The 8,224-nt window shown below is 36.2% G+C and overlaps 1 long non-coding RNA gene and 1 other non-coding gene across 9 annotated transcripts; one reads left to right on the top strand and one right to left on the bottom strand.

Annotated features, from left to right (window-relative positions):
* Nucleotides 1-237: 237 nt before the first annotated feature.
* On the bottom strand, nt 238-343 carry LOC131230127 (small nucleolar RNA R71). Its single transcript, XR_009163850.1, has one exon. It is a non-coding gene; the product is annotated as a small nucleolar RNA R71 (small nucleolar RNA).
* Nucleotides 344-2,043: 1,700 nt separating this feature from the next.
* On the top strand, nt 2,044-7,961 carry LOC131229586 (uncharacterized). 8 transcript variants are annotated; one of them, XR_009163461.1, is made up of 8 exons: nt 2,044-2,519; nt 4,081-4,335; nt 4,728-4,841; nt 5,660-5,685; nt 5,792-6,145; nt 6,767-6,857; nt 7,480-7,574; nt 7,690-7,961. It is a non-coding gene; the product is annotated as an uncharacterized LOC131229586 (long non-coding RNA). The 8 variants fall into 8 exon arrangements; XR_009163462.1 differs by having other exon boundaries at nt 7,480-7,605; nt 7,700-7,961; XR_009163459.1 differs by having other exon boundaries at nt 7,480-7,605.
* Nucleotides 7,962-8,224: the final 263 nt, after the last annotated feature.

Here is an 8,224-nt window from a genome sequence, read left to right as displayed (position 1 = left end):
TTTCATAGACTAAATTTTGAAAGTGCATATTTGCACATTAAGGAGTTTGATGAGATAGTCGCTACATTATACTTTTCAAACGTGTCTGAGGACACAGTGCGACTTAAATTATTTTCTTTTTCATTAAAAGAGAAAGCTACGACGTGAATGCACTCCTTAAAGCCAAGATCCATCAGCATATGGGCCAAGATGACACAGGAATTTCTCAAAAAGTTTTTCCCGTTTCATAAAACTAACACTTTAAGGAAGGTAATCTTGAACTTTGCCCAAAAAGAGGAAGAGACCTTCTTCCAATACTGGGAAAGGTTCAAAGATCTCATGAATTCCTGTCCACATCATAGCTACGAAGTATGGCAAATAATAAGTTTTTTCTATAACGGATTGACTTTACCAATGCGTCAGTTCGTAGAGATGATGTGTAATGGTGAGTTCATGAATAAAGAAGCCCATGATGTGTGGGATTACTTTGATCAATTGGTAGAAAACGTGCAATCATGGGACACCTCTCCGAGACTCACCACTTCTAAGCCTACTCAATCAGAGGAAATGTGAGGAATTTATGTTCTAAAAGAGGAAGATGATATGAGTGCAAGAGTATCCAATCTCATAAGAAAAGTCGAGGCCATTGAATTTAAGAAGGCAGAACTTATCAAATCTGATATGGCTGTGGAAGTTGTTTGTGGTATTTGTGCTTGTAATATACATATAACTAAGAATTTCCTAACAATTCCTGCCTGTCAAGAGATATTGAATGAGCAATTAAATGCCGTGAACAACTATCAAAGACCGTTCAGTGGACCTACCTCAAATACATATAATTCCATTTGGAGAAATCATCCAAATTTCAGTTGGAGAAACGGACAAATGGCTAACCCATAAGAGGCCCTTACTCAAATTTTAAATTAGAAGAGGCCTCAAGAGGATACAATTCAAAAATTCATGCAAAACTAAGAGCTATTCAACCAGAATACAATACAAGCATTCCAGTATATCAAAATAATAATGAAAATGTTTGCATTGTCTATTCAAAGGATTGAGTCACACTTAGCGAGTGGGGAAAAAGGAATGTTTCCAGTCCAACCTCTCCCCAATCCAAAGCCACAATGTGAAATTAGTGACCTAAGCTCTTCAAATCAAATGGAGCAAGCCAAGTCTATCACCACTCTTAGGAGTGGAAAGACAAATGACAAATCTATTCCGGTAAGGGCTGAAAAGCCTAAGGACCCCAAAGAAGATAAGAATGATAGACCTAGCATTACTCCACATGGGTTAGAATCGGAACTTCAAAGTAAGCCGATTGTGTCATTCCCTCAACAGTTGATTGCACCAAAACCTCTATCTAATTTTCAGGATATTCTAGAAGTGCTTAAACAAGTGAAGGTCAACATCCCTCTACTGGATGCCATTAAACAAATCCTTTCATATGCCAAAATTTTGAAAGATCTATTCACTACCAAAAGACGACAAAACATACAAAAGAAAATCTTTTTAACAGAAAAAGTGAGTGCCATCCTCAAGCAAGATGTGCCACAAAAATACAAAGATCCCGGTGGCCCAACCATCACTCGTGTAATTGAGAATTACCGGATTGAGCATATACTTCTTAATTTGGGGGCGAGTGTAAATTTGATTCCTTACTCGATCTACAAACAACTAGGTCTTGGTGAATTAAAACCCACTGGACCATGCACTACTAATGAGCAAAGGCTACAGTCCATGTTAGCTTTTGGCTATGGATATAAACCGTAGCTATATTACTACAGCTTAAAACCGTAGCTAAAAATAATAAAACCATAGCTAAAAGCTATTTCCACCACTAGTAGCTCCACCATGTGGCAGCCCCATAAGAGACTCTATGAGGCCCATTAAAATGTGTGTGCTCCATCTAATACATCTATCCATTTTTAAAAATCATTTTAGGCAAGAGCCTAAACAAGGAAGTAGATTGAAGGCTCAAGTGGACCACACAGTAGGAAACAATGGAGATTAAATTCGTACCATTGATCGATGGTGTGGTTTACTTGGACCTTTGATTTGCCTATTTCTTGGGTTCATTCTCTATAAAATAATTACAAAATTAATTGACAGAATGGATATAGCAAATACATCACGATGGGTCCCACAAAGCAGTTGACAGGACTGTCTGTCCCCTACTTGTTAGAAGCATGCGAACGCTGAGGTGAAGTGAGGAATGGTACAAAGGCTACGGTCAAAAGGCTTTTAGCTACAGTCGAAAGCCGTAGCAGCTAAAAATGCAAAAATACTCAGCCCGCGTGTCCATTTCTCTCATTCCCCCTCTCACAAACTGAAATTTTCATCTCCCTCCCACTCGTGAGATAAAAAACCTAAACCATTCCCTCTCTCTCAATCTCCCGCGCGTCCCTTTCTCTCTCTCGATCTCTCAAACCCTCTCTCACGAATACTCCCCTCTCACGAACCCATCTTCTCTCCCCAGCCACCCCCTGTCTCTCAATCTCATGAAGACTCCCTTCTCACTACATAATCTGCGTCCATTTTAGGTATGGAAGACCGATTATCTTCTTTTTTCTCTTTTGAATATTCAGATTTCTCTCTCTTTCTCTCTCTTTTATGGAATTAGATTGGAGGTTTGAGGGGGTATTGATTAGATTGATTGGAGGTTTGAGGGGGTTCAGAGATTCGGGTATACTTTGACTTATGTTTCTGATTTTTGTTCTTTATAGTTTGGATTGGAAAAATAATGACCTGTTTTTCAATCCTTGTATGTAACTATTAGTTTTTGTCTGTTTGTGCATTCATCTCTTGGGAAAACAAATCTTAAGTATATATAATGAAAAGGGTGTTTAATCACATGGTCGAGAGTGGGTTCGAACCGGATTAGTATTTGAGGAACAAAATGTTGTTGATGCATGTGAAGTGTGGGATGATGATTGATGCCCACCGGCTGTTCGATAAAATGCCTGAAAGGAACTTGGTGTCTTGGAACACCATTATAGGAGGGCTGGTTGACTGAGATGATTTTTTTTAAGGTTATACTCGCTCTCTCAGATGATTTTGTTTTTAAATTTTTGGTAGATTCATCGATTCATAGGTATGATTTCTTCGAACCGATAATCAGCAATTCTTGAGGTCTGCTAGCTTCGGTGATTTTTCTACTCAAAATTTTCAGTGAATAGTTTTAGTAATTTCACAACCTTGAATACCGAATGGTTGAGCTGTCTATCTGGTGGGCCCCACTATGGGATCTCCTTTGTCTGAAAATCAGGTTTTTCCATCTATCAGGTGGATGAAAGTAAATTGAAGAAACAGGCTAAAGTAGTCTTGAACAAGTTTCTTATTCGCGGTTGATTTGTTCCATTTGATCTGGCCCTCTGGATGATTAGGCCAGATTATCTTTTTGTCAAAGCATCTGCACGGTGGAGTCCAGCTGATGGATATCTTATATGTTCTGCAATCTTGCCACATGGCACATTTGACAGTGTGGATCGTATTCAGGCTATTCATTGTGTAGAATTAACAAATCACTTCAATGTGATTTAGAGTAATTTGAGTTGATTCTGATGGTGTAGAAGTTGTAATTTGTTGATAGTTGCATAAAAGGATTCATAGAAGTTGTAACTTGTTGATTCGAACATCCTCTCTTAACATATTAACTGAACTGATTTGATGCCGGTACATGTGCTAGCATATTCACCTGTTACCTGTAGCTGCATGTAGGCACAGAAAACAAAGATTGCCAGGTGGGCATCAACTCTATCACTTTTGTAAGGTGTTAAGGTTATTTGTTCTAATGCAAACTAGTAAATATGCAAAATTCCGCTTGTCATTTTGTTTTTTTACAGATGCCAAACTACTTTATGAATTGCTAATTACATTATTTACTAATCAATAGAATGCATGATTTTCATTTATTTTGGTAATCGTTAAGTGAGATGGAATTCCTATTCATAATCACACTCTTGGATAAATTCTAGTATGAAAATCATAATATAAACATGATTTTCTCTTTTCATTCCACGTTATTTCCTCTCTCTCTCTCTCTCTTTGTTTTTTTTTTTTTTCTTTTTTTTAAAAAAAACAATGTCATTTACCTCTTTGCAGCATGTTATGTCAGAAACCTTTGAGCCATCACCTTTCATGCCTCTTGTTACCAAGGGGTTCGATAATGACTTTGATACAACGACTAGCAGGCAACAAAGAAGCCAAGTTGCTGCCTTAGTTAGATCATCAACTAGTGAAAAAGAGGCTAGTTTGAAGGAGAGCAACTTGGTGAAGATTAGATAATAGTTGTGGTATGTTGCTTCCATTCTTTACTACCAGCCACTCACCATCTGAGATGTTTGTCCGCTAAGCATGGTAAATGTTTTGATTCAGAAAACTTGGTGGTGCTCATATGCTACCTACTTGCTAAATTTTTATTGGGATCCATTGTATTGACACTTAACATCATGGTTTCATACAAGAAAGCAGTCTTGATTTTGAATTAACTCTTGAAATCATGGATTTTTTCTTTCTGCATCCTAGCTTTTATCTGCACTGCATCCATCACAAACTGTAATGCCAACTCATTGGTGGTTTTTTTTTTTTTTATGTTTTGAATATTTGAGAGTGCATGCCAAATTTATTGAAATTGTCATTTGTGAGCAAAAACTGATCTGTTGTGCATGCAACTGTTTCGCTGATGCAATCTGAAGTAGTTGCTGCTCCTGTTTATTCAGAATCCCAATGATTTCTACATGTTGTTCCAGTTTGCATGCCAGGTTCGAAAAAGGCCTTTGAACAAGGAGCTATCTTGAAAAGAAGAGGATATTGTAACCATCTATGATAATGCATACTTAACTGTTCATGAGCCAAAGCTAAAGGTTTGATTGTTTATCTGCTGCTTCATAATGCTGTATTGAATTATTCATGTCTCTCCTTTTTACGGTCTTTGATAAATCCTGTTTGTACTTGTAGTGTTCTACTTAGCATGTTGTATCTATAAAGATGTGCACACTTTTTTTCTTATGTTTGGAAGTGTAATCAGTGCTCACTCTCAGCCAGTATTCATGACATATTGCATAGATTTGATATGCTTAAATCTATATATTTACATGTTGACAATAATATTGCTTTCTGGCTTCATCTGTAGAGACTTCATTTATCTATAGAAATATTCCATGCTATGTCTTTTCTTCTCCTATTTCTAGATATCTTCCTAAGCAACTTAGCAAACCCAAGTTCAATCCCCGCTGCTTTATGTGATGTGGTCTATTTGAGCACATGATGTGCCTCAATTTTCTAGAATCTATAGGTGTAAATGATCTCCTACAACCAGTTGTAGTTTAGCTAATGAAATCCGTCTCTCGTGCCAATGTGGTGTTTGATAAAGACGCTCAATATTTATGATTTCATCAATCGATGAAGGACAATTTCGATGATGATAAAGAGCATTTTTTTCATCCATGTATGAAGTAAATTTGATGTATAAATTATAGGTTTTTGTTTTTTTTAATTTTTAATTTTTATTTTATGTTTGATTTTTTATTGCATCGAAATTAAGCTGAAAATCTAGAAAGGGTTTGGTTTTTGGGTTGCACCTGTGATATAAATCATTTTTTAATATTATTATAAGCTTTTAATTTGAATTTAATGCTGAAATCTTGGGTTTGTTCTTTCTTTTGTTTAATTTGTTTGCCAGGAATTGAAGTTTTAAACCAAGAAAAGGTTTGATTTTTAGATTGAATGTGTTAGAGCTTGTGGTTTATTTATTTATTTTTCTTTCTAAGGTTTGGGTCGAATATTGGAATCAATGTTTTTTTTTTTTTTCCAGTTGTTTTATTAAAAATGAGATCGATAAACTATTGATGGAGTTCGGATCTTTGAGTGCAGGTGGAATTGCAAATGCATCCAATTCTGTGACTAGCAGATCTAAATAGGATGGAGGCCATGTTCTGATAATCTGTTACAAGGCTAGGATGGTGCTGACTACCATATGTACATTTTCAGAGATGAATATGGTGATAATGTCTAGATTATAATTGGAGATGACTTGATACATGCGGATGCACGTTGTTGTGTCGGAAGGTCGAAGTGGCTTGCCTATGCTATCTTCGGTTTTGTGAGTTGAAGAGATCTATTGTTTCTAGCAGCAAGGCAGAAATTTTGGGATGCAAATCGCAGTCTGGTATAATCCACTGTTTTTATGCTGGAGCCCTAATAAATATGCCTGCTTTATAGGTGATCTATGAGATGGAGATTGGTAGCTTTCCAAATAAATTGTTAGGCTAGTGCTACTGATTGGCAGGGATTGGCAAGCAATCAATTTATCATGAAACTTACTCTTTTTCTTGTTTACAATTTTTGCACTACTAATTACTTACCTTTCTTGATATAATTCCAAATGATAACTATTACAAGTTAGCATAGAGTAGTACAATTTTTTCTCTTTGAAATGAACAGCAGAAAAAAGGTTCACTTGTTTAGTAACTGTCCAACATGGAATGGTGATATTTTTGGAGAAAAAAAAAAAAGAGGAAAGAAAAAACAGTTTCTCTCTTTCCTTCTAGTATATCATCATAGGATTACCAATAACATAAATGGCCACTCTACTTATTTTGGAATTTGGGCAGAGTTTTCATAGGACGAAGTTCATTATCAGGCAAGAGTATTTATGACAGTCCACCTCATACTAGGGAAAATTTTCTGAGTTAACCACCAATGTTGTGTACATGAGAATTTTTTACTGCACCAGTTTTTCATTTTTTAAAACATTTTATTCTGATATGCTTAATTTTGATTGTTTCAGGTTTCCTTTTTGCTTGCATTACTCCTATCCTTATTGCATGGATATATTCAGAGATTCTGGAGTATAATAGATCTTCATCTCCTCCCAAAGTGTAAGTTGTTTAATTGAAATGAAGACTTCATGACTTTTTCAGCTGTACTTCGAGTGATTTGACATTTACCGAATGAGTTGAGGTATAACTAAAGTGTCATTTTGTCTGTAATGATATGAACCCGTTATACATTATGCTTCTATAAGTTATTGGGAGGTATTGAGTCTTTACTTACCAGTAAGAACTGGTGTTCGTGTATCTAAGCATAATATGACTGTCGTGAAGAGTAACCATCTCATGACTTGAGATTGTAGCTGAAAAACTAGAGATGGGAACTCTTTTGTTCTCTGCTCTCTGAAAAATGATGGCTTTGAATGAATGATGGGGGAAATTGACTTCAGGTAAAGTAACTCTAAAATTCAAGTGTAGTAACATCCATATGCATCCAAATCAGAGACATCCCACCTTCCACCACAAATTTGAATATCATTGGATGGCCAAGCCTTCCTTTTGGATTTTTGTTTTGAGTTGATGATACATCTTAAGATGTAGTGGCATAATTAGTGATTTAGGGCAGGTTTGTGTCTGTCAAAGATTTTGGAGCATATTTCCATGTTCCAAGTTTTTTTCATCAATGCATGTGTGTGTAACTGATAAAATAAACATGCGTGTGTATGTGAAGGTGTTGTTTCTTACTATCTTGTGGTGGATGATAGTGTCCATGGCCGATAGAAGATCATGAGCTCAAGGTGAAGGACTCCAAGACGCTTCTTTTTGGTGAGAAACCAGTTATTATCTTCAGTGTTAGGTATTTGAACTTCACATCTCGTGTGTTTCGGGGCATAGCTTTTTCATATGACTACATTGTTTGTATGATGAAATTGATTTTCAGCCATGTGCAGTAAGCTTTCGGACCAAAGCGAAGCTGAGGATAGAGTGTTAGTTGATGGAAAATTAATAACCAGTAGAGGCACATCCATGGAGTTCTCGCTTGCGATTGTCGAGAAGCTATTTGGCTACGAGAAGGCATTGTATCTTGCTGTCAATGAGAACTTTAAATAGACATATAACTATTATGTTGGTATTGTACTTTTGTAAATGGATTAAAATGAATGAATGAATGATTCAACCATGAACTATTTATCTGTATTAGCTTATATGAGTTGATCTATCAGGACATGTACTACAATGGTATGATATACCATTATATATATATATATATATATATATATATATAGTCAGTAGCTACGGCTCTTAACCGTAGCGCTTTATCTAGAAACCGTAGCTGTTGTTAATTTCAGCCTATTGCTACGGTTCTCGTTGTACTTATAGCTACAGATATAATCCGTAGCTATATGTCCTTTAGAGTTACGGAAAGTATGGCTACGGATTTAATCCGTAGCTATTATCGCTATGGCTACGGATTA

This window comes from Magnolia sinica, chromosome 16 (assembly GCF_029962835.1).
Source record: "Magnolia sinica isolate HGM2019 chromosome 16, MsV1, whole genome shotgun sequence".
In the NCBI taxonomy this organism is placed as follows: Eukaryota; Viridiplantae; Streptophyta; class Magnoliopsida; order Magnoliales; family Magnoliaceae; genus Magnolia; species Magnolia sinica.
Note: the sequence above shows the minus strand (reverse complement) of the source record. Positions and strands in the feature narration are given on the sequence as shown.